Genomic DNA, 27,894 nt, shown 5'->3' with positions numbered 1-27,894 from the left:
AGCAAAAATCTGCTTATCCTTTTAATTTCCTGAAAATGCTTCCTAAAACTAGTCCCTTCTTAATTTTGAAAAGGTAGTCTCAGTAAAGGCACAAAGGTTAGGGTGGCTACAAGCTGTAACCACGGTGATTGATATGAGGATCATCTTCTGAATATAATAATTAATATGTTAGGCCTACCATAAATTGATATTTCAAAAAGTAATTTATTTAAAACAACTAAAAATGCAGTGTGATTTTAAATCAAACTAAGTCCCACACATAAATATACTCATGTTTTTCCCCTTTAGTCTTTGCTATTAATATTCATCAACTGCAAAATTAGAAAATTGCGTTTTTAAATAACTATGCATGGAAAATAAAATAAAAAATGCTTCTCTTTGTATATAGTTTATTGTTTTTCACAACAGTACAATTCAAAACAAATGGAAATTTGTCAAACAAGCCATTAGGCTGTATTTCTAAACACTCAACTGTAGGTTTTTTATATAGTGTATATATAAGGCAAATCAAAGTGCTAAATATAAAACACCATTTTTTCATTATTAGTATTTTATTGTGTAAATTTCACGCATAACGTGCAACATTCTTTCACAGACAAGGTATGGAATTTCCACGTCACTTCCGCGGATTCGTTTTAAACGTAGACAAATAAATGAAACTGTATTTTAATATTATAACTATCTTTATTGTTTAACTCCTCAAATACAACATTAGAAAAAAACATTAATATTACGAATATTATATATTTTTATCTTCGATCCGCTGAGCGGGACGTGCATTCACGTCACTTTCTGAGTTTTCCGCGGATTCGTTTAAACGTTATTATGGTTCATAACTTAATGGAACAAAACTGAGCAACGTGTTGTTGCTGGTGACACAATCACTGACCGTATGTCGTTAAAGACCCGCTGATCGCGCCCGATTCTTTGAAATGAACGGCCGCATTGCATTGGGGATATCGGCTTTGAACGCCAAGCTCGGATCATATCGTAATGTTCTAATTACAGCATATACTGTAATATTTCACCAGTAATAAGACCGAAATAATATTATTAAAATAAAGAAATGAATACCATGATAACATCTAAATAAATGTTGTTAGATGTAGCGTTATAGTTTAAAAAATATAAATCAACAAAAAGCAACCCAGCTTCCCTGGCGGAAATAGACCGAAATATTAACATTAAAATAAATACATATAAACCATGATAATATCTCGTGAATAATGTTGATTAAAACAGTGGTTATTGGGCTAAAAATACCAATAATAACTGTCATAGATTTCGAGTCAAGGGCGGGCGGCTTTTTTTCTTCGATCCGATATCCGACAGTGAGGGAATAACATGAATGTCTATTTGACGGACCCCCACGCCGAAAAATAACGTCTAAGGGTACCCCTATTTCGTTGAAACTTGACGCCAGGGTCCTTGACCACGTCGTCATACATTTGACGAGTAGGGAGTGAGACTGTGTTGTTAACCCAGCATGAGAACTGTGTGATTGTATATTGATTAATGTGTTCTTTGTGTTTATATGTGTTTTTATGTTATTATCTCTTGTTCAGCACTTTGTAAACTTTTGTTTTTAAATGTGCTATATAAATAAAATGGATTGGATATATATAGTATGATGTCTACATCTTTATATACAGCCTATGATCTCTACATTTCTAAATACGGTCTATGATCTCCACATCTTTATATACAGTCTATGATCTCTACATATTTATATACAGTCTATGATCTCTACATCTACATAATAGGCAACATTATTATATTAACTTGATCTGACCTGAGATTCTCCAGTTTACAGTGTGGACTCTGAAGTCCAGCTGACAGGCTGCTTACTCCTGAATCCTGCAGGTTGTTGTTACTCTGGTCCAGTTCTCTGAGACTAGAGAACTGGGAGCTGAGAACTGAGGACAGAACTTCACAGCTTTTCTTTGACAGATTACAGCCACTCAGCCTGAGAGACGGTAATGAAGAAAAAAGAATCAAGAAGTTGAAAAGACAGTGGAGCATTTAAGTTATAATATATGAGTCCAACTATCGCTGCACTTACAGAGCTTTTTGGGAGGCTTTGATCACTGGCAGTAGGCTCAGAAGAACATCCTCTGAACCAGAGTATTTCTTCAGGTCAAACACGGCCAGATCTTCTTCTGATGACAGTAAGATGAAGACCAGAGCTGACCACTTAGCAGGAGACAGATAATCTGTGGAGAGACTTCCTGAACTCAGGGACTGCTGGATCTTCTCCACTAGAGAACGATCATTCAGTTCATTCAGACAGTGGAACAGATTGATGCTTCTCTCAGCAGACAGATTACACAAGATCTTCATTTTGATGTACATGACTGATTCCTGATTAGTCTGTGAACTATTTCCTGTCTTTGTCGGTAGTCCTCGCAGGAGAGTCTGATTGGTCTGAAGAGAAAGGCCGAGGAGGAAGCGGAGGAACAAGTCCATGTGTCCATTTGGACTCTGTAAGGCTTTGTCCACTGCTCTCTGGTGGAGATATTTTAGTTTTTTTCTGAAGACTTTAGGCAGCCATGATGATGTTTGTTCTTCTGTCAGCAAGTTGACTCCAGAGTTGATGAATGTCAGATGGACATGAAGAGCAGCCAGAAACTCCTGAACACTCAGATGGATGAAGCTGAACACCTTGTCCTGGTACAGTCCTCTCTCCTCTTTAAAGATCTGTGTGAACACTCCTGAGTACACTGAGGCTGCTCTGACATCGATGCCACACTCTCTCAGGTCTGATTCATAGAAGATCAGGTTGCCTTTCTGCAGCTGCTCAAAAGCCAGTTTTCCCAACGACTTGATCATCTTCCTGCTCGCTGGACTCCAGTGTGGATCTCTCTCAGCTCCTCCATCATACTTGACTTTCTGCACTTTGGTCTGAACCACCAGGAAGTGGATGTACATCTCAGTCAGGGTCTTGGGCAGCTCTCCTTCCACTCTGGTCTTCAACATGTCCTCCAGAACTGTAGCAGTGATCCAGCAGAAGACTGGGATGTGACACATGATATGGAGGCCTTCGATGTCTTGATATGGGAGATGATTCTGCTGGCCTGCTCCTCATCTCTGAATCTCTTACTGAAGTACTCTTCCTTCTGTGGGTCAGTGAACCCTCTGACCTCTGTCACCATGTCAACACACTCAGCAGGGATCTGATTGGCTGCTGCAGGTCGTGTGGTTATCCAGAGGCGAGCAGAGGGAAGAAGATTCCCCTGATCAGGTTTGTCAGCAGCACACCCACTGATGTGGACTCTGTAACATAAGTCAAGGTCTTAGTGTCGAGGAAGTCCAGAGGAAGTCGACACTCATCCAGACCGTCAAAGATGAAGACGACCGGGAACTCTTCAAACCTGCAGATTCCTGCTTCTTTGGTTTCACTAAAGAAGTGATGAACAAGTTCCACCAAGCTGTACTTTTTCTCTTTCAGCACATTCAGCTCTCTGAAGGTGAATGGAAATGTGAACTGGATGTCCTGGTTGGCTTTGTCTTCAGCCCAGTCCAGAGTGAACTTCTGTGTTAAGACTGTTTTCCGATGCCAGCCACTCCCATAGTCATCACTGTTCTGATTGGTTCATCTCTTCCAGGTGGGGCTTTAAAGATGTCTTCTTTTCTGATTGTTGTTTCTGGTCTGTCTGGTTTCCTGGATGCTGTTTCAATCTGTCTGACCTCATGTTCAGAATTGACCTCTGCAGTCCCTCCCTCCATGATGTAGATCTCTGTGAACATCTGATTCAGAAGGGTTGGGTTTCCTGCTTTAGCAATCCCCTCAAACACACACTGGAACTTCTTGTTTAGGTTAGATTTCAGTTTACGCTTACAAACTCCAGAATGACTTCCTGTAAGAACACACAACAAAGAAGATTAATAAGTGATTTAAAAATAAATATGACAGTTTACGTCCCCTAAAGATATAAATCCTCTTACTGCTCTGCAGACAGTCAGCCAGCTTGTCCTGCTTCATTCTCCTCAGGAAGTGCAGTGTGATCTTTAGAAATGCCTCTCTGCTGCCTCCTCTGATCTTTATCCTCACCGTCCAACACCTCCTCACCCTCCCTCTGACTGTCTGAGCATTCTGGGTAATCTGGACTCAGCTGGATCTTCTTCAGCTCGTTCTTCACAAATGTGACAATGTTTTCCTCCAGCAGCTGGAACAAAAGATTATATAAATCAAATCAAACTGAAATCATGGAAGCAAACATCAGATCCATGTTGGACAGACTGACATTATTCTGGTCTATAAAGTGAACCAGATGATTGTGAACAAGATAGATGTAGAAGTAATTGTTGTACAGACCATAAATATGGAGTCCAGGTGTGTTTGATGCTCCTGGGCAGACTGACCACTGGGAACTAATGAGATCTCCTGGTCCACTCTGTGGAGGAATCAGGAAGAATTAGCTCACATCATGTCTATCCCCACAGAGACACACACAAGGTAAAGGTCCTCTGACTTAAAGTGTTGATTACAACATAGAATCAGATGGTTTCCCCTGATATTAAATTGTTGGTCGTACTGCTGATCCCACCCCAAATTGGTGTATGCCTGTGAAAAGAATGCTGCTGTGTGCTCTTACCTCACTCGGCCGGAAAAACACTGGACCATAACACAATTAAACTGCAATTATATTATAGGAACTATAAAGTACTCAATGCAGAACATTACACAACAGAAATTGTCCTGGAAAACCAAGTTTAGGCCTGTATGCCAACAGAGTCCATCTTCAGATGAAAAAAATTATTAGGGAGATATTAGTCCAGATACAGGATTAGTGACACTTTAAATCAAAGGGAGACCCCCAGGGGAGGGAGGGGGGCGGAAAGGTCTTCAGAAGAGTACCGGCTGGATTGGGAGTTAAATACAAAGAGCCGCCCGCCTCAATGCACTCACTGCAGGTGAAGGCAGTCTCCGCCCATCCCCACCCATCCAGGGGGTCCACAAGAAACAGCCTCTCACATAAAAATGAACCAAAAGGTCTTAACTGTTCTGTGTCATATTGGAGGAGAAAAAAAGTTGTATAATGAACAATAAATTGCTTAAACAATGCTGCGTGTTATTGTTATATGCCAGGTGAGTAAAAGCTCTTTTCTCCTGCTTTTTCTTTCCCCACAGCTACATTTATGTTGCTGTAACCCAGGTAAGAATTGTACATACAATAACATGCAATAAATTGCTTAATTAACCTTGTATATTGTCACAGCACATCAGGTAAGTAAAAACTTTTTTCTCCTATTTTTTCATTTTTACAGGTACTCTGCTGCTGCTGCATCTCAGTTAAGTAACAAAAAAATGTATTCAATAAATGTATATCTTACACTAATATTGTTTTAATTTTATAGGTGAGTAAAATGAATTTTCTGTTGTGTATAGGTGAGTATAATCTATAGGAACATTACCACCTTTTATAGTCCCAGGATACCTTGTCAAATACTGGAACTAATATTTAATTTTTCTCTCTGGAGCCTTCCCATCCACGTCTGGTCCCAAACAGGGCAGACGAAGCATGAGCCCCAACAAGGGGTGCTGATGAGCGGGGTTGGTGGCATGGCGGACATCATCCCTCCGGTTGGAAGGCTTAAATTAGTGTTCTTTAACTAAGGACTTCTCTTGGTTAGTTTGTATAAACTTAGTGTGAACACAAAACAAGTGAATATTGGGCAGAACCAAATATAAAACAACAGAAAATATTGTCATGAGTACAAAGCAGAGTTTTGCTCTAAAAACTCAGCTACAACACCAGAGAATGATGCCCCCAAAAGCTGAACAGGTTGAAAAGATAATCAACAGTGTTTGATGGATCAGACCAACTGGAAGGCAGCACAGTTTCTTTAGTTCTCAGTTTAAATCTTCACCTTTGCTCAACAGAGTGACGTCCATCTTTGAATTCTATAGGGAAATCCTTTGAACGGTCACTCTTCATGGACACACAGCTAGGTTCTGGTTCTTCCAGTTTTCTCCTGATAGAAACACATACAAACTGAATATAATCTGCAATGTACCCAGAACCCTGTGCAACAATGGATAGTGGATACATTGCAAACAATATTTTTGCTTATTTTTTTGTCATGCCATCCAGGAGAACAGTGTTTTCAACACAACAGTTTTAAAGGTACAGAGGAATGAATCCATGTGAAACACACAGGTGGGCTGCATCTTGTAAACCACTATCAGACATGCACGGTAAGGAGCTGGTTGCTTGTGGGTTTGCCCCCTGCTGTTCTGTTATTCTTGGCAAGGCCACCTGCCCTAGTACAGGATTATGGGTGGCCTGCTTGCTAAACTCCAGTTCAGACGAAAGATTCTGGACGAGACGAGTTGAAACTTGCAAATACTTGCAATGCTCGGTCTTCAGCACTCTGAAAACGCCTGTTCACAACAACACGACTCACAATTGAGAATCTGACACAAACACACGGTTGTGTTTTTCGTGAGTTTTAAATCCTCACCTTGGATCACCAGAGTAACGTCCATCTTTGAATTCTATAGGGAAATCCTTAGACTGGTCACTCTTCATGGACACACAGCTGGGTCCAGGTCCAGGTCCAGGTTCAGGTCCAGGTCCAGCTCCAGGTCCAGGTCCAGGTTCAGGTTCAAGTCCAGGTCGAGCAGAGTCAGGTGTGAGCTGCTGCTCTGGGCTTCAACACAGACACGAGGTTGTGTGTGAATAATGGTGGTGATAGAAGGAAATCATTTCCTATGCATTTTCTTTCATGTCTTATATGATAATAGTTGTTATTCTAGATATCATGGTGATGTCCTGTATGTGCAGGTAACTTTACACTGTAGTGAGAAAGGATGACAGCTGGACAGTGCTGAAATGTGAAAAAGTACAAATACTTCACTACAATACTTAAGTAGGAATTTTCACATATCTGTACTTCGTTATTTATATTTCCGGAAACTTTAAATTTTACTCTACAACATCTTAGTAACTTCTCGTTACTACAAAATAAAATCAGAATACAATTAGTTCCATTGAGAAAAAGCAGGTTTGGCGAATCATTGCTCCTAGATTGCCAAGTTAATGCGACGTTCCACTTGGTGACGTGATGCCTGTTTGTATCCAAGCGGCAAAAAACCCAATAGGCCAAAACTGAAGAAGAGGAGGAGGCGGCATGTATGTGTTGTGTCATGGAAGCACCTGGTGCAGGCTCTGCAGCCATGGTAACAAGACCGATGATAACCCCGGCGACAGTGGTGATGCAGATAACGTTACATACCTTTGACTATAAAGTTCATTATCAACGGGGTTTTTTACTTTTAATTTTAATACTAATATTACTCAAGTAATATTCTAAAAAGGAGACTTTAACTTCTACCAAAGTAATTTCCTGGTAAAATACTTGTACTTTTACTCAAGTATTGCTTTCAAGTGCTTCATACAAGACTGCAGCTGGACATGTGTGAGTGAGACAGAGTTCATGTGGTCACCTCTGAGCTGGGACTACGGTGTGTCTTTAACGTTAGATGTGAGATGGTGTCAGACTTCAGTCTGTTCAGAGTCTTCTAGTGTCTGGTAGGCGTTAGAGAGAGAGAGGAACGATGGCCATGTTGCAGCACTCTCGCCCAAGTATACTGAGTAGAATATATCATAGAAGATCATGAGTCTGTCTCATCATCACTACCAGTTTGTGTATTTCAGGTGGTGGAGTGATTGAGTGCTGGACAGTTAGAAATGGTGGTCTCACCTCTGAGCTTTGGGCTGGGGTTCGGTGTCCCCACACAGAGTGGTTCCTCTCCAGGCGCCGCCAGGAATTTTGGGCCCCATGACAAAAAATCTAATGGGCGCCCCTCTGTGCAGCTGTTGTCACCACATCTCTAGGACCTAACTGTCCCATCAAAAGCTTTACATAACTCTAATTAAAGGCTTGCAACTGTCTTGCTGCTTGTAGTTCAATACTAGTACTAGCACAATATTTGCTGCTGGTGAGTTGTACATGCATGCAAGCAGGGGTTAAATTGGAATTTGTTATGTGGGGGGCTCTCCTAGGGGGTCCGGGAAAAAAAAAATAGAAAAATAAACCGTTAAATGGCACTTTCTGGAGAGTTTTGTGCAAAGACATGGAGAAATCGAAGTCTTACATGATATGCGCAAAACTGCAAGGTTAAGAGCCTATATTTTGCATTGTTGTAGTATCAACAGGCATTAGGGCATTTAGCATTTACATTAGGCCTACTGTTAATCAGTCATCACTTGATTACACATTGTATTACCTTGTTATGATATCAGAAATGACCCATACAATGTGCCAAACATAATGTGCCACATATACAGCTGAGAAGATTTGGGTCTGTGGTTACCAGGTCCACCTCACACAAACTTCCTTCTCCCATTCTCTCTCTTTACTAACACACACACACACACACACACACACACACACACACAAACACACACACACGCACACACGGTACCGGAAGGGGCTCCAATGCTCGAGGCGAGCCGCTGGAGCAGATGCGACAGCGAGAACCGTTTTCCACGGCTTGGTCAGCGACATGAACTTGTAGCGACCGGGGTGGAGCTTCCGAAGCACCGAAGCTTCCACCCGGAACGGGGTTTTGAGCTTTAGGAGAAGGCATTCTATCTGTTAATCCTACCGACGGAGACACTTTGGCGTTATTGTTGACCCGCAGTGGTGAATTGTCTGCAGTTCTGGGCGGGTTGTTGCCGTGTTCTGATTGTTCTCATCTCAGCTCTGCCGAGACAAAATAGGCATGCCATTTCAAACATCTTTCATTTATTGTCAGAAATATCATGTTTTCAAAAGCATCACTTTCATCATATATTTTGTGACATATTTAGACTGCAAGCAGGCACATCCGGACACGGAGTAGGCTTATGTGCTGGGGCTGAGCCCCGAGAGCCCCGGTCCAATTTAACCCCTGCATGCACGTCTAGTATGTAGTTCACTATTTGATGCACGATTGCCATATACTAATAAATAACACTAACACTACAGAACATTGACCCAAATTACCTAGTTCTGTATCACCACCACTTGATTACATACATTAGATACGATAGATTATTTTGTGTTTGTGTGTGTGTGTGTGTGTGTGTGTGTGTGTGTGTGTGTGTGTGTGGCAGCTTCTGAAATAAATTGTCCTTCATGATGGGAATGATAAAGTCTGTATCTATAGATGTCATTCCATAATTCAATCTAAAATGAACGTATCAAACTGGATTATTTTAATATTGTCTGTATCTTACATGCAGGCTCGGGTAAGCTACTCACTGTTTCCAACTGTCCAGCATCCAGTACAGACAGTAGGTTGTTGTTTTTTTATTTGATTTCATAATGATCATTATGTGATAAAATAATTGTTATTACTGTGTTAGAATTTTTGTCATTTACAAATATTTCGTTTTTTTTGTAATGGTAAAAGAGCAAGAGAGACAGAGAAATCCCCACAGACTTCCTGCAATGATGCTAACTGGCATGTCATTGAACACAAGGTTTCTCACCTTCTTCACTGGGACAGGGAGGGGCACAGTTAGGGGGAGACTGGGGTGCTACTGACTCATCTGTTGTTAGGGGCAGGGACAATGATTTAATATGAATATCTTGCTAAACGTTTCTGCACACTGATTAAATGGTGATTAAATGTAGGCTAACACTAGCCTTTAGCTAGCTAGCTTATTTCACTATGGACATTAAGCCAACAGGTTAATACCACTCACAGACTAGAGGCTACCCACCTTTCTTGGTGAAAAACTGGGTTACAGTTTGACACCCTTTCCTTTGTTTTTCCTCTCTTTCTCTCTTTCCTTTTTGAAAACTAGATTTTGATATAATGTTACTTGGCAACATTGTGGTCACTGTAGTTCTGGCGCATCTACTGACTGCAACTAAACACCGTCGCTGAGTGCGCTAAGGCAGGACCAAACCATTTCATGCAGATACAGGGGGTGGTCGGTCAATATGGATGTTTCTTTTTGGTCAATGGGGATATTTAACTTTTACTGCCAAAACAAGTAAAACAAAGAGATCATTAATTTTATTATTATATTTGAAATATATATACTTGAATGATGATGGTTTAATCATTTTATATTAGTTTTTCCCTATTTTTTGGGGCCCCTGTCAGTCATGGGCCCTTGGAATTGTCCTAACTTTTCCCCTATATGGCGCCCCCTGGTTCCTCTGTCCTCACACTGATCCATGCTGCTGAACTCAGCCTCTCATCTGCAGAGGAAACAACATAACTTCTCATTGGCTCTTTTTGTCTCTTTTTGTCTCATCACTGTCAGTTAAATGCATCATCAGCTGCTGTAGTTTCTACTCTGGACTTTTATCAAATTGGAATTCACTTAAAAAATCCCTTAAACTTATAGGGCTAATATTTTGACCCAATTCCTTACTTTTCAAAGAGTAATCCATGTTCTGGGTTATAGGGTTCTCTCTCTCTTTTCTCTCTCTCTCTCTCTCTCTTTTTTCATTTTTTTGTATTTTTTATTATTATATTGTCATGTCAACATAGTTTATAATATGAACAATCACACTTGTGTGTTGTGTACATTTTGATGAAACAGTATTTGAAGGAGAAATAAATTGACACACCCTCTAAACATGGATATATTAACTAAGAAATAGAAGAAATACAGTGCCTTGCGAAAGTATTCGCCCCTTGAACGTTTCGACCTTTTGCCACATTTCAGGCCTCAAACATAAAGATATAAAACTGTAATTTTTTGTGAAGAATCAACAACAAGTGGGTCCCAATTATGAAGTGGAACAAAATTCATTGGCTATTTCAAACTTTTTTAACAAATAAAAAACTGAAAAAGTGGGCGTGCAAAATTATTCAGCCCCTTTACTTTCAGTGCAGCAAACTCTCTCCAGAAGTTCAGTGAGGATCTCTGAATGATCCAATGTTGACCTAAATGACTAATGATGATAAATAGAATCCAGCTGTGTGTAATCAAGTCTCCGTATAAATGCACCTGCTCTGTGATAGTCTCAGAGGTCCGTGTAAAGCGCAGAGAGCATCATGAAGAACAAGGAACACACCAGGCAGGTCCGAGATACTGTTGTGGAGAAGTGTAAAGCCGGATTTGGATACAAAAAGATTTCCCAAGCTTTAAACATCCCAAGGAGCACTGTGCAAGCGATAATATTGAAATGGAAGGAGTATCAGACCACTACAAATCTACGAAGACCCGGCCGTCCCTCTAAACTTTCAGCTCATACAATGAGAAGACTGATCAGAGATGCAGCCAAGAGGCCCATGATCACTCTGGATGAACTGCAGAGATCTACAGCTGAGGTGGGAGACTCTGTCCATAGGACAACAATCAGTCGTATACTGCACAAATCTGGCCTTTATGGAAGAGTGGCAAGAAGAAAGCCATTTCTTAAAGATTTCCATAAAAAGTGTCGTTTAAAGTTTGCCAAAAGCCACCTGGGAGACACACCAAACATGTGGAAGAAGGTGCTCTGGTCAGATGAAACCAAAATCGAACTTTTTGGCAACAATGCAAAATGTTATGTTTGGCGTAAAAGCAAACACAGCTCATCACCCCTGAACACACCATCCCCACTGTCAAACATGGTGGTGGCAGCATCATGGTTTGGGCCAGCTTTTCTTCAGCAGGGACAGGGAAGATGGTTAAAATTGATGGGAAGATGGATGGAGCCAAATACAGGACCATTCTGGAAGAAAACCTGATGGAGTCTGCAAAAGACCTGAGACCCGGACGGAGATTTGTCTTCCAACAAGACAATGATCCAAAAACATAAAGCAAAATCTACAATGGAATGGTTCACAAATAAACATATCCAGGTGTTAGAATGGCCAAGTCAAAGTCCAGACCCCAATCGAGAATCTGTGGAAAGAACTGAAAACTGCTGTTCACAAACGTTTCCATCCAACCTCACTGAGCTCGAGCTGTTTTGCAAGGAGGAATGGGCAAAAATGTCAGTCTCTCGATGTGCAAAACTGATAGAGACATACCCCAAGCGACTTACAGCTGTAATCGCAGCAAAAGGTGGCGCTACAAAGTATTAACTTAAGGGGCTGAATAATTTTGCACGCCCAATATTTCAGTTTTTTATTTGTTTAAAAAGTTTGAAATATCCAATAAATTTCGTTCCACTTCATGATTGTGTCCCACTTGTTGTTGATTCTTCACAAAAATTACAGTTTTATATCTTTATGTTTGAGGCCTGAAATGTGGCAAAAGGTCGAAAAAGTTCAAAAAGGGCCGAATACTCGCTAGGCACTGTAAGTTCATATTACATCCTTGCCCTACAACATACACATCAGTCTGCCAGAAATTCAGAAGAAGAGGAAGAAGAAACATCTCCTTCCCTCTCTTCCCACATAGAAGAAGAACGCCCGCCCCCCCGCAGTTGTTGGAATTTAGAATTTTCTCATAACAGTCGTTGGAAATAACTGTCGCCGCGCCGATCCATTTTGGCCTGTGCTTCTTTGTGCAACTTCATCGTGTATTCAAGGTGCGCGTCATTTTCACTGTTGATGTAATGTAAACTTTTCTGTGTCCATGTCCCCCGTGCTAGTTTAGCACCATTTGCTGAAATAAATGACCATGGCTTAGCTAGTTGCTACGTTGAGAATAGCGTTAGCCGTGGTAATTCTGTGGTTGGCATGTATCCGCGGGCTATCACGGAGCAACTCAATAATTGACTAATGTTTACCAGCTGTGCGGCTTATCATATTACAGTGCTCTACTGGTTGAAGTAGGAGGTAAGTTAAAAAGCGAAAAAAGGGGTCAAGTCTTGGAATTGTTGCTAACATCTAGTTATATTGCTATGTTTTCTCCAAGTCATTTTGAATGGACAGCTTTTTCGCTGATACTTAGCTAACTGAGTGGCAGCTGTCTGAGCTGATAGAGAATTTTAGAGGTGAGCATTTTACTTTTACTGTCCTGACATAATCTCTCTATACCTAAACATGTTTCTCTTAATGGGGCTTTAATGGGGCTTGAATGTGTCGGTGCAAGATTTTGTGAAAGTCACAACTTCTCGACAGTGGGGTATGCATATTCATATAACCCTTATAGTTAAAGATACTTGTGCCTTGAAATTCAATGTCTGTGATATTTTCAGATTATCTTATTCTGGAAATATTTAAATATCTGGAAATTTAAATCTGTAATGTCACTTGTTTATTTACTGAAAGTGTTTTTTTACATTTACAGGCCTAAAAAGGCCCCTGGCGCCATCATTGGTTCAGACATTCCCGGCCCTGAATGATGGACCAGACATTGGCTATGTGAGTTTAGCTAATTATCTAGGTTCATATGGAAATAGATGCTGATTTAAAACTTTTATTTTATTCAATTCAATTTTATTTATAGTATCAAATCATAACAGAGTTATCTTGAGACACTTTACAGATAGAGTAGGTCTAGACCACACTCTATGAATTCCAAAACCCCAACAATTACAGTAATTCCCTCAAGAGCAAGCATTAGCAGTGGCTGTTGCGACAGTGCTGAGGAAAAACTCCCCTTTAGGAAGAAACCTTGGCAGACCCAGACTCTTGATAGGCGGTGTCTGACGGGGCCGGTTAGGGGTGTGCCAAACAGTGGCAAATAATAGTCACATTAAAGATAATGGAACAGTGACTTCGAAAGGTAGTCGTGGAAGTTCATGTCATAGCAGGGCACATTGTGTCATACTGAGTAGTGCAGTCTCCAATACCGGATCCTGATTACTCTGTGCATATGAACATCACAGCAGGGCGTTGCGGGATGAAACGTGGATTGCGGCATGGGTGGATGCCGCGGGACGCAGCGGGACGCAGCAGGATGCCGCCGGGCATTGCAGGGAAGAAGAAGCATATGACCTCCGGGGAGTAAACTCCCCAGAGCTAGGCTAGTAACAAGCATAACTGGGACAGGATGCATACAAAAGGAAACAAATGAAAACAGAGATGAGAGAGCAGCTCAGTGTGTCATAGGAAGGAAATAACTTCCCAGCAGTCTAGAATTATAATAGCATAGCTAAGAGAGGCAGGTTAGCTTAGAGAGAGGTGGCGGATCAGGCTGTACTGACCTGCCTCCCTTCCTACTCTACTATGTTATTGATTATATGATAAGTAAATCTGATGACTACGAAGAGAAGCAGGTGGGCCGGTTAGGCGGACGCTGCAACTCCTCCCCCTAACTATAAGCTTTATCAAAGAGGAGGTTTTCAGTTTACTCTTAAATATGGTGACGGTGTCTGCCCCTCGAACCCAAATTGGGAGCTGGTTCCACAGGAGCGGAGCCTGGTAGCTGAAGGCTCTGGCCCCCATTCTACTTTTAGAGACTCTAGGTACCACAAGTAGCTCTGCATTCTGGGGAGCCGTAGTGCTCTAGTGGGACAATAAGGTACTAGGAGCTCTTCTAGATATGATGGTGCTTGACCATTTAGAGCTTTGTAGGTCAGGAGGAGGATTTTAAATTAAATCCTGGATTTTACAGGAAGCCAATACAGAGAAGCTAATACTGGAGAAATATGATCTCTTCTCTTAGTTCTTGTCAGAACACGCTGCAGCATTCTGGATCAGCTGGAGAGTCTTAAGGGACTTATTTGAGCAACCGGACAGTAGGGAATAACAATAGTCCGAGCGCCCGGAAGTAACAAATGCATGGACTAGTTTTTCAGCGGCGTTTTAGAGACAGGATATTCCTAATTTTGGCAAAGTTACGAAGATGAAAAAGGTTGTTCTTGAGGTTTGTTTGAGATGGGCGTTAAAGGATATATCCTGATCAAAAATAACTCCTACATTTCTGACAGTAGTGCTGGAGGCCAGGGCAATACCATCCAGAGTAATTGTATCTTTAGATAATGAGGTTCGGAGATGTTTAGGGCCCAGCACAATAACTTCAGTTTTGTTAGAGTTTAACATCAGAAAATTGTAGGTCATCTAGGATTTTATATCTTTAATGCACGCTTGAAGTTTAGCTAACTGACTGGTTTTGTCTGGTTTGATTGACAAGCATAATTGGGTGTCATCCGCATAACAGTGAAAGTTAATTGAGTGTTTGCTAATAATATTACCAAGAGGAAGCATAAGGAGAATAGAATTAGTCCAAGCTCTGAGCCTTGTGGAATGCCAGGCTAGCTAACTTTAGCATACTTGGAAGATTTATCATTAACATTAACAAATTGAGATCGATCAGAGAAATAGGACTTAAACCAGCTTAGTGTGATTCCTTTAATGCCAACTAAGTGTTCCAGTCTCTGTAACAGGATGATATGGTCAATAGTGTCAAATGCAGCACTAATATTTAATAAGACAAGTATGGAAACAAGTCCTTTGTCTGCAGCAGTTAGAAGGTCATTAGTAATTTTCACCAGTGCCGTCTCTGTGCTAGGATGCTTTCGAAATCCTGATTGAAAGTCCTCAAATAAACTATTGCTATGGAGAAAATCACATAACTGATTAGCAACCACCTTCTCAAGGATCTTGGAGAGAAAGGGAAGGTTAGATATAGGTCTATTGCTAAGATCTAGGGATCGGGGGTGGGTTTTTTCAGAAGAGGTTTTATCACAGCTACTTTAAATGACTGCGGTACATGACCTGTTAATAGAGACATATTGATCATATCTAGTAATGAAGTGTAAACCACGGGTAATGCTTCTTTAAGTAGTCTTGTTGGGATGGGGTCTAAGAGACAGGTAGATGGCTTAGCTGAGGATATATTTAAAATGAATTGTTGAAGGTTCATAGGAAAAAAGCAGTCTAAGTATATGTCAGGTCTAGTCGTTCTTTCTAGTAGTACTGTGTTTATAGGTGATGGCAAAAGGTGATGGATTTTATCTCTAATTGTTTTTATTTTATCATTAAAGAAGCTCATGAAGTCATCACTTCTCAGAGCTTTAGGAATAGATGGCTCACTAGAGCTGTGACTCTCTGTCAGCCTGGCTACAGTGCTGAAAAGAAACCTTGGGTTGTTTTTATTTTCTTCTATTAATGATGAGTAATAGTTTTATCTAGCATTTCTGAGGGCCTTCCTATAGGTTTTAAGACTGTCTCGCCAATCCAAACGATATTCTTCCAGTTTGGTGGAACGCCATTTACTTTCAAGGTTTCGCAAAATTTGTTTTAATTTACTAGTTTCCTTTTCTTCATCATCTTCTTTTTTGAGGGGAGCAACAGAGTCTAAAGTCGTCTGTAGGCAGGTCTAGCAATCGTCTACAAATGTATCAATTTGAGAGGGACTAAGGTTAACATAAAGATCCTCTGTTATATTAAAGCATGACATAGAGTTAAATGCTGTTGGAATATCTTCCTTAAATTTTGCTATAGCACTGTCAGATAGGCATCTAGTGTAGAAGCTTTTATCTAACTTAGTATAGTCAGGTAGTAAGAATTCAAAAGTAATGGTCTGATAATACCGATTCTGCGGAAATATTATTAAATCCTCAATTTCAATACCATATGCCAGCACAAGGTTGAGGGTGTGGTTAAAACAGTGAGTGGCCTTGTGCACACTCTGACTGAAACCGATTGAATCTAATAATGAGTTGAAAGCAGCACTAAGGCTATCATTGTCAACATCCACATGGATATTAAAATCACCTACAAAAACTCAAAAATTCAGAATACGGACCTGAGCGCTCGGTAAATAACAACAAATATAATTGGCTGTAATGTTTTCCATTTTGGATGTTGAAGATCAAACGAGTTATAATTTAATTTAGGTGTAGGATTAATTAACAGGCTTGAGTCAAATATGGCTGCAACTCCCCTCCTCAGCCTGACCCTCTAGGAATTTGAGTATTAATATGACTGGGAGGAGTGGCTTGATTTAGACTAACATATTCTTCCAACCCAGTCTCACACCAGGTCGTGTAATAGTCACGTTATTTTAATCTATTAAGTCGTGGACAGGTTACGTAAATGCCGTTTTTCGGTATATGCAACGACTTTTGAACGTGTACAGGTCACGCTTTTCAAACCTGCTCTGGGGGACGCGACTACGGGAAATGAGGCCACACGCCGGCAAAACAACGGCACGGGCCGCCACTCGCGATCGGGAAATGAGTAGCCACACGCCCGGCCAAAACAACGGAACGGGCGCTACCGCGATCGGAAAATGACAACGGCACCGGGGCCGCCACTCGCGGGCCGCCACCGCCACTCGCGGGACACGGAAATGAAAGCCGCCACAATAACGGAAGCGGTTGGGGTTAGGAAAAAAAGAACAGGGAAAGGAACCGCACACGCGGACACGAACAAAGGAACTGCAACACGCCGGACAAAGGTACTGCCACACGCGGGCGCGATCCCGGTCTCCGGCGTGAAAGTCCTGTGTTTTCACGGCGTGAAAGTCCTGTGTTTTCACGGCGTGAAAGTCCTGTGTTTTCACGGGCGTGAAAGTCCTGTGTTTTCTGACCCAACCACCACCCGGACCAACCTCCCTCGCGGACTTTGGCCTTATCAACTACTGCTACCGCTGCGTTCTGGGATCACGAAATATGCTTCCCATTAAAATGCATTGCTTTCAATTCGTAATCCCCACACGTAAAAAATGGCATTTACGTAACCTGTCCACGATGTAATAGATTACAATAACGTGACTATTACACCGACCTGGCATGAGACTGGGCTGTATTCTTCATGGCCCAGCCAGGTTTCAGTAAGACAAAATAAATCAATTTGATTATCTGATATCAAATCGTTTACCAATACTGCTTTAGAAGACAGAGATCTAATATTTAGTAGTCCACATCTAATTTTCCTATTTTGTTCTATCGTTGCAGTAGTGGTTGTTTTAATTCCAATTAGGTTGTTAACTATAGCGCATCTTTTGTTTACCTTTGATTTAACCCATCTGAGCCGGGGACAGACACGCGTTTATTAGACTATGAGTGGGCGACTGCTCCAACAGAAGCAAAGAGGGTGCGCACAGCACCTCTGATTACTAATATCAAACTTGGGTTGTCATGGTTTGTGACCGATAATAGACTCTGTCAGATTTTTTGATATGAGAGCGGCCCCATCCCAGGTGGGATGAATCGCTCTCTTAATCAGACCAGGCTTCCCCAGAACCCCCCTCCAGTTATTCACATAGCCCACATCATTAGCTGGGCACCACCCCGACAACCAGCGGTGGAAGGATGACGTACGGCTGTACATTTCATCATTGGTCAGGTTTGGCAGGGGTCCAGAGAACACTACAGAGTCCGACATTGTCTTTGCGTATGCAAAAGTGACTCAACATTCATTTTAGTGATCTCCGATTTACGACCATTACCACCTATGTGAAGTAGATGGGATTCTATATCGTGGGGACACATATGACCGCAGCCGCTGGGGCCGCCGGCTTCACATGTCGCAGTATAGAGCTCCCAATAACCAGAATTGGCTTCTCAGCGGGAGTATTACTGAGTAGGGAGAAACTGTTAGAGAGGCGAAGATGATCCGGTTTAGAGCGACCGTCTTCATGTGCACTCCCTGGTTTAGATCTAACAGTCACCGGACAGTCACTCGGACAGTCACCCACTCGCCTGGCTGATTGGGGTCTGCCGGGGGGAGCAGCAGTAGAAGCTACAGAAGCTACAGTATGTTGGCCGCATGAGCTACGTGGGGCTGGCTAGCTACAGAAGCATACCGCATTCTGATTCCATGGCGGCCGTGCCTCAAACTCACTAAGCCTTTAACTCCAGAGCAGCGAATATACTACATTTATTACATGTAGCGGTTGTCACTAAAGGAGGCAGAGGAATAGCTAAACATCTGACACACAGAGCAAGAGAGAGCAGGAGAGGGAGAGGAAGTAGCCATTGCTAATGGCTAAGCTTAAGTAGCTAACAGCGTTTTAACAATTGTCAGCAAATCGTCAGCGAGGCAGTCGGCTGTAAAAGAAGCGGACGTATAAGTAACCTACAATTGTAATTCAGATGCAATCCAGGCAAATACTCGCTAATTTAAACAATAAAGCAGTAGGGTTGGGTCCGGAAACCTGGTTCCACTATGGTACCGGGTTCCTACGCAAACGGAGTAATTCGGACGGATTAGAACGCAAATTTCGGTTCCTCATTTCGGTTCCGACTGAAATATTTTCCCTCCGGCTGCCCGGACAGCGGCAGACTGTTTTACTTTCTCCCTTTTCTGCCGAAGTGGCGCATCGTTTCGCAGCATGCGATGTCCACGCTTATTCTTGGACATGTTCTCTAAAAATCCCTGCTGATAGATGGCTTTTTTACACACCAAACGGGACGTAAAATACCCCCTTTCTCTGTAGTCTACCGTTAGCTAGCTACCGTAAACGTAGGCTATTTTAAAATGGCATATTTTCCCTCTGGGCTCACCAAAATGGAGCACCAAACAGCTTGAAAGACTGATTATCATTACTTAGACTGTCCTACAATTCTTAGCCCACTACTCCCGCAGACCCCAACCACTCCACACATTCTGATTGGCTGTGTTCTCTACAGCCAGATTTCCTGCTGTTAATTGTATTTGTTCCCACTTGTTGTCATGTGTAAATTTAATGTCAAAATGTATATTGCCTGGTATCCTGCACATTCTTTGATACCAAATATCTCAATTACTTCCTATACAATTTGCTGCTTATTTCATTGTTACAGTGATTAACTATTCTTTTTTAAATATAGCTTGTAAATCCTAGATTATACCTCTAATACTTGATATCTGCACATTATCTGTTCTGGTACCAAATATTCTATTTAACGTGACTTTAGTATTGGCTTATTTCATTCTGTCAGTGCTTAGCGATTGTATTATAGTTTGTAAATCCTATTTCATACCTGTTACTTGATATTGCACATTAACTAGTACCAAAATTCTACTTTCATTCCATCAGTGTGTCTTAAGTGTTATTCTATTAAAGTAAGCTTGGAAATCCTATTTCATACCTCGGATACTTGATATTGCACATTACCTGGTACCAAATATTCTACTTACTCTGTTTTTAACATTTGCTTTTTTCTTCCCGTCACAGTGCTTAACTTTTATTCTATTGTTAAATATAACTTGTAAATCCTTGTGCCACAGGTCAGCATTTATAATGGTCTGTTCTACTACTGTTTTACCTCAGTATTTATAGCTCAGTATGTATATATATTTCAGTGATCTGACACGTCTTGTTTCAATTCGATGAGTTACTGTACTTTGAAATTTGGAATTAAACGCCAAATGGAAATTTGTCTGGTTTAATCAATCATTATTCTTGATAAACCTGCATGTTATTATGTATATATATATATATATATATATATATATATATATATATATATATATATATATATATTGGCCTTGGAACGAGTGGTAGGAGCGTGCGCTTGGCAAACGTGTTTGCAATTACGCCATTCTGACGCTTCTGCCTCTGGAGCACCGCCGGTCGGTCTGCCAACTCACTGCTATCTGGGGACTGCCTATATATATATAGGCACTAGTCCGGACTCAGCTAACCAGCATCACCCTCGCTGGTTGAGTTTCGAGCTGGTACAAACTTTATATCGGCCTGATATACAAAAGGGATCCGAGGGAATACTGGCCAAGTATTCCTTCATCTGCAGCGGGCTTAATCAGCCTGGATTCAAGACAAGGACTACGTTCTGGTTCTTGTTTGGCGGACCTGGATTCCGTTCGTCCCTCTGCTTCGACGAGCAACGGATCGTTAAGCTCTGGCAAGAGACTTAACTGACAAACAACGCATGTACAGTAAGAAGGCTTACACAGTTCTGGGCAGATATTAGAACTAGTGCGCTTTGGTTTTTTGTTACTAATGAGCAAAGGGTTCGCTACCGCTGTTGCCATTAATGTGATCTGATTGTAATCATGTATGGGCCATATCTGGTTATTAATCTGTTCTGTGAATGTATAAATTGATCATTATACTCGTTGATTTATGTTGTGTTAAAGTAGCGCGGGTTAAAACTGTAATTGCTATCTGCCAATTCCTTTCATGGAATTTAGTTAGCCTACTGTTCGCGATAGAATCACGAAAAATCAGCTGCTAGCTACTGGAGTGGTTATAGTGACGTTTCCCTCAGCAAAACCAAAGTCTCAGTCTGTAGGACAGTGGCTGAGGAGAACTAGGTCATTATCGATATCTTAAGATCAGAAGTGCCTCTTTTCTTTACTCCTCTGTCGTCCTTAACAACACACACGCACGCGACGCGACGCACGCATCACACGCACGCGACGCACTACGACACACAACACACACACACACACACACGCACCACAACACACGATACAGGGCTAGCCATCGCCTATCAAGCTAACGCTGTAGCTTCACACGTGGGATCTCCCTACGTTCGTACAGAGTTAAAACAGGAACTAGCTACCAGATCGGCTAAGCGTGCCGTTCGCTGCTCAGCTAACCCCCCGCTTCTCACAGGAGTAGCCATCTTTGGAGTTGTTTTGGTGTTTAGAACTACACCGACAACCCCCTCCCCCCCTCTTTGTCACTCACTCTCTCACACACACTCACACCAACACACAGACACAGACGTGTCCATGACACATGCTGCTTTGTTTTTGTTTTTGGTTGTGATATTATAAAAAGGTATATGAGTTTATTATTGAAGGATTATTGTTTAGCTACTGATAATTGTGAAGTTAATAAATCTTATTATATTTAATTAGCAGTTGCTTGTGATTATTTGTGTACTTGTTGTAATAATTGCTGGTCGATCAGGTCCGTACTTGATTCACACCTTCCTTTATTTCCTTTTTTAAAGGATTACCACAGAAATGAGACTGTTCCACAGTTTGATTATTGGTCCCTGACTAGCAGGGTGGTGCCCTTTTTTGATTGTTTGTCGATTTGATAAAGTTATTAATAACCATATTCATAACTTTATTAATATTGATAAAACATCTTTGATAATTTGCCAATGATCAAATCTGTACCCTTACGAGAATCCTACACACCCAAACTGCAAAATACCTCATATATCCTGCAAAATGAAGCACTGCGACCAAAACTACATATAGCATTATCAAAATCAAACTTTTGCACCACAGCTGCGCACTAACTTCATTCATATTACCGGTTTTTTTGTCTAACCAACTACACACTGTTAATAATGAAAAGCACTCTCATCTTTAGTGTGCTTTGTCGTAATACTAAAATAGTTCAAATTGTAGAAAATTCTTCAGATTGTTCACATGCACAGACATATTTGCAGATACACACATACGCTGTTGAAACATTTTTAATTTTTTATTTTCACCAAACAAGTCAGTGCAACATATGCACAGCATATATATTTACATTGGACTGAACAAAAATATGCTCACAAAAACAGTAAACTGAAAAAACATGTAGAGAAAAATACATAGAAAAAAAGAGGCATCATAGTGCTTCCTTCCTAATTAAAGTGGTAACAATTAACCATTGAGGTTTTGCGGCAGGTGGCGCATATGTTGGTCAATTAGCTCATGTAGTGTCATTTTGAAATGGCAAACATGTGACTTTATGTCAGATTGTTGAGTCTTATGCAGAGAACCGTGTTCAGTGCATTTAAAAGTGATATTTTGAATTGCAAAATGTGTGTAAAGCAGAAAGTGTGTTTAGACTTTTGGAGACTTGAGAAGAGGTTTAGCTCTCTGTGTCGTTTAGTTAATAATTGTGCTATGCATGATGTCATTTTAGTGTGTTAGTAATTGGGAAAAAACTCTAAAGTCTGTCACTGTGTTCCAGGAGAAGTTAGAGTCCTCTCTGCAGCTCTGCCCCCTCCCTGGGAGACGTAAACGCTGTGAGACTCTCGGTGAATATTTAACCCGCCTGCGACCGACGTGTAGCGAAGGTGTCGCCCTCCACGCCGCCGCTGCTGTTGCTGTGGTAACACCCCGGGTCGCTGGTAGACACACGGGCTAGGGGCTAATTAACCCCCTGATTACCCCAATTAACCCCGACACATTAGAGCTCATCAGAACGACGGTAGCGACTTTTCCTCCGGAGCCTGAACGCATCTCTTTACACTCCAGACCCTTCAGATGACATCATCTACCTGCTGTCTGTATATATGACATAAATAACTCTTTGTGATGCAGTTTTTGTCGTTTTTGTTTGGCATTTTTAGGCAATTTTCAGCTTTATTTGTTGCCTTTTCACTTTGTCGTTTTTTGCAACTTTTGTGTGTGTTTTTTGTCAATGTTTTTTTCACTTTCTTCGTATTTTTTCACACTTTTTTGTTCGTTTTTTTCTTTTTGTTGTCGTTAGGGTAATTTTTTGTATTTTTTGTGCTGCTGCATGGGTGTTTTGGTCCTATTTTGTCGGTGCCCTTTAACATTTTTGTTGATCCAGAAGATGCATCCTCCCATTGAATCGAGTGCTTACTTAAACTCAACGCGGACGTGTCAGAGAGTCTCTGCAGAACGCAACGGGAAACAGGAAGTGATGTCACAGCTGCGCTCACAGCTGATCCCAAGTCTGTTTCTGACTGTCCTGATCAGACAAGCAAATCTTTCAAAGAAAACCCAAATAACACTTAAACACCAGTTGATAAATTAGCAGAAAAGATGAGTTTTCTGGTGTGATTTACCGAGACTGTCCTCCCCTGAAGAACTCCCCATGAGTGGTTTGTCCCAGCATCATTCTGACCTATATTTAGGTTTCCAGCCGCGGCGCCTCTAGTGGTCGTAGTAAACAACGTTTCAACGTTATTGTCGCTTTTCGTTGCATTTTGGGACATTTTGTTACATTTTGTCCCTTTTTTACAAAGATAAAGCTATGGCTTGGTTCAGACTTTCAAGTGTGAAAAGGCGTTTAGTTTAGGGTGCGCATCATGCGTGCGTTGTGTTCAGCGTGCATGTGTGTTGTTGTGTGTGTTGTGTGTCTGTGTGTGTGTGTGTGGTATGCGTGCATGCGTGTGTAAAGCGGTCCGTGTGTTTGTGTGTGTGTGTGTGTGGCGTTGTGTTCAGAAAGAAACATCACTGAATGTGCAACGAAGCTGAATGGAAATCTCTCTCAGAGGGCTGTTGGCGGTGTGTTTTGTGAGCGCGTGCTGACCAACCGGTGAGCAGCTGAGCAGCTGTGTGTGTGTTGTGTGGTGTGTTTTGTGTCTCTTGTGTGTGTCTCTGTGTGGTGGTGGGTGGACATTAGGAGGGTTAATCCACATAAACGTTGACAGCCATATTGCTGACACAGGGAGTTAATAAGACTAACAGATTATTAGCTCCTAACATCCCCTCCGGCCGCGTCGTCAATCATCCACACAATTAAATTGTTTAATGAATAAATTTGCATTGTTAACGGCGTGCAGGTGGGCGGGGAACATCTGGTCGCGGGGTTTAATGGCGAAGCGCGGTGCATCAGACGTCCATATGGAGGCCGAGAGGGGAGGGGTGGGGGGCTGTGTGATGCTAACCAAATGAAAAGTATCACTCAGATTAATTTGGCTCGTTTGACAGTCAGGAAATCACTTAGTAAGACTGATTCTGCCCAATTACAAACCTCCGCGGCTAATTACTGGAGGAGGAGTCCTTTCATACCTCAACACACATTACACAATACACAACATCATCAATAACACACACACACACACTCACCACACACACCCCAATCACAACACACTCACCTTCCAGGAAATACCTCCAAGCACACAAACACCTCACAGCTTCTTCCTCACTGCATCTCAACACTGTCTGTGTGTGTGTCTGTGTGTGTATTTGTTGTGTGTGTTTTGTGTCTGTGTGCCGTGTGTGTGTGTTGTCTATGTCTGTGTGTGTGTTGTGTCGTCTTTGTGTCTCTGTATGCGCGGTTCCGTGCGGTGTCTCTTTGTGTGCATGTATGTGTGCGGGTGTGTCTGTATGTGCGTGTGTGTGTGGGTGTGTGTGTGTGTGTGTGTTTTTGCGCTGTGTGTGTGTGTCTTTCTGTGTGTGTGCGTGCATGTGTGTGCGTCTTTGTGTCTCTGTATGCTTGTGTGTGTGCGTGTGTTTGCTTCTTTGTATCTCTGCGCATGTGCTGCGTGTGTCTCTGTGTGCGTGTCTGTCTTTGTGTCTCTGTTATGTGGTGTGTGTGTCTGTGGCTTTGTGTTGTGCTGTGTGTGTGTGTGTGTGTGTGTGTGTGCGGCGGGCATATGTGTGTGTCTGTCTTTGTGTCTCTGTATGCGGTGTGTGTGTGTCTGTGTCTGTGTGTTTGTGTGCGCGTGTGTGTGTGTGTCTGCGTGCGTAAAAAGCACACAAGCTCAAAATCACCTTCCGAAAGAAAAAACACTCCCAGCACACAAACACCCGGTCTCACAGCTTCTTCTTCGCTGCATCTCACCACGCCGGGCCGGTGAGGAAATGTTCACGGCGCGAAATGAAATGCTAATTTCCGCTCGTCCGTTGCTCGCCCCGCCCACATCTGGTCCACAGACTTCCTCTCACAAATCTGCACGGTGTTTTCCCTACAATTAAGAAAAAGCATCGCCGGGATCCTGAAGCTGAAGCGGCTCGGATATATACATTTCAAAAATGCGATGTAATTACGGGGCAGGAGGAAAGAGGACTTCAGTGGCGCCCTAGACAAAGCAGACGTAATAACGCCACATGAATAATTCACGCCAACAGGAAGTGAAGATTCTGGCGTTTGAATTTCCCGAAGTTGGAAAAGTTGTCCGGAGACTCGACATCCTGGCCCAGAGTCTCTCCTGCTGCTGCACCACCACACAAATACTCCATTACTTCAAACATCAGACACTTTACCTCACAACTTTAATGTCTGTGTGTGTGTGTGTTACGCGTTTGTGTGCGTGCATGTGTGCATGTGTGTTATGTCTCTGTGTTTCTCTGTGCGTTTGTGTTTGAGTTGTGTGCGTGCATCTGTGTGTCTCTGTGTGCATGAGTGTTTGAGTGTGTGCGTGTTTCTGGGTGTGTGAGTGTTTGAGTGTGTGTGCTTTGTTGTGTGTGTGTCTGTTTGTGTGTAGGTTGTGTGTGTTGTTGTGCGTGTGTGTTTGTGTGTCTTGTGTGTACGTGTGTGTGTGCTGTGTGCATGCGTGTGTGTCGTGCATCTGTGTGTGCATCTCTGTGTCTTGTGTGCATGTGTGTTTGAGTGTGTGTGCATTTCTGGGTGTGTGGTGTGTGTGTGTGTGTGTGCATGTGTGTGTGTGTCTCTGTGTTCTCTGTATGTGCGTGTGTGTGCCTGCGTGTGTGCATGTGTGTGGCGTCTCTTTGTGTGTGCGTTACGTGCTAGCGTGTGTATGCGTGTGTGTGTCTCTTAGTGCGTGGTGGAAGGGGTTAGCACGGGCCGAGGAGAAAAAGAACCCGTACATTCTGAAGCAGATCTGAATCTCGATGCGGATACACACTTTAATTTTCACTTCCATGACCATGACAAGAGAGGGAGCTTGTGCTGCATTCATGTGGTGTCGGAATAACCTGAAAAAATGAGTTCCCGACTGGGAACATTAAAGGTACCGTAGGTAGGATTGTGAAGATCCAGGACTTAGCCAAACAACTTCTCAGTCCCTCCCCCCTTTCTGCTAAAGCCCAAAACGGTCTCCTAAGCCCCTCCCCCCACAAGGGAGAATGAATGCATGTGCATGAGCAGTGATTGACACGCAGTGAGACACCCGCCCCTGTGCTGATCCTTGGTGTAGTCATGAATGTAGTTCAGATGTTTATTCCCTCTTCTCGATTCCTTTCCTCCTTCTTTTTTCTCTGCTCTCTGTTGGTCTTTCCTGCTTTTATCACCGCGGTTATGTTTTAGCACATAAACTGTAATAAAGGTTGAAAAGTATCGGTGAGCATCTTTGGTTTTCGGCTTCGCCTATTCTCTTTTTCTCTTTAATTAAATCTTTCCTTCTGTCGCCTCTCTCTCTCGCTTCCAAAACAAAAATGTTGTTAAAAATGAGGGACTTCATACAAGAAACTACTCGATAGAGAAAAGAAAGATGCAACAAGGATAGAATGAATAAGGACTGAAAGTTACAAAACAAAGATAGAAAGATGTTTGGAAATAAGGTGAAAGAAAGAATTAAGGAAAGAAGGGAAAAAGAGAGCCTGAAATCAATCAAAAAAGATGCTCACTGAAAGTTTATTCAGTGGTGTAGTCGAATGCATTGTAGTGGGTATACTGTGACATATATATATATATATATATATATATATATAGTGCTGTCAAACGATTAAAATATTTAATCGCGATTAATCACAATAATGTCATACTTAACTCGCAATTAATCGTGCACATTTTTATCTATTTTAAATGTCCCTTGATTTCTTTTTGTCCCATTATTTTTCTCATTTTAATGCTCCTATCAACATGATACCGATACTTTTAAAACGGTGCCTGAACCGAAGATATATATATATATATATATATATATAGCTAAGTTACCTACTGCTAAGTGTAGTGTTGACTAGCTAACGGTAGGCTAACGGGTAGCCTATGTCTTTTATTTATTTGAAAATTGATTCTGTTGTACTTGTATCTTATTCTATTGACTATTTTTACCATGTTTTATTGTTTATGCACATTGTAAAGCACTTTGTGACCTTGTCTGTAAAACGCTGGCGTATAAATAAATTTTACTTACTACTTACTTACTTACTTACGTTACGTACTGCTAAGTGTAGTGTTGACTAGCTAACGGTAGGCTAACGTTACATGCTGCTAAGTGTAGTGTTGACTAGCTATGGGTAGGCTAACATTACCTGCTGCTAAGTGTAGTGTTGACTGAACTCCTGGTTTCAGTTCCCTCTAACATCAATTTTCGAGCATCAGAGAAGGGCAGGCATTTAAGTGCCACCTAAATAAAGGCCGAAATCCGCGTTGCTATTCAGTCTGGTAGATAACGGTTGTTAAGGCACCGGATTGCGTGTAGCACCGGTCTTGGACCCCATTCTTGAAAGCGACTAGTTTGCAGGTATGTAGCTACTACTCTTTGGCCGGCTCGCAAGCAAGTGCAAACAAGTGGCAGCGTGCCTGTTGTTGTGTTTCCATTCTAGCTAGATCC

General features: G+C 41.9%; 1 pseudogene; it reads right to left on the bottom strand.

The window, feature by feature from the left end:
* The window catches only part of LOC120566574, a 101,643-nt pseudogene that overhangs the window by 14,089 nt on the left and 59,660 nt on the right, over positions 1-27,894 (bottom strand).

This window comes from Perca fluviatilis, chromosome 10, assembly GCF_010015445.1.
Source record: "Perca fluviatilis chromosome 10, GENO_Pfluv_1.0, whole genome shotgun sequence".
Taxonomy (NCBI): Eukaryota; Metazoa; Chordata; class Actinopteri; order Perciformes; family Percidae; genus Perca; species Perca fluviatilis.
Note: the sequence above shows the minus strand (reverse complement) of the source record. Positions and strands in the feature narration are given on the sequence as shown.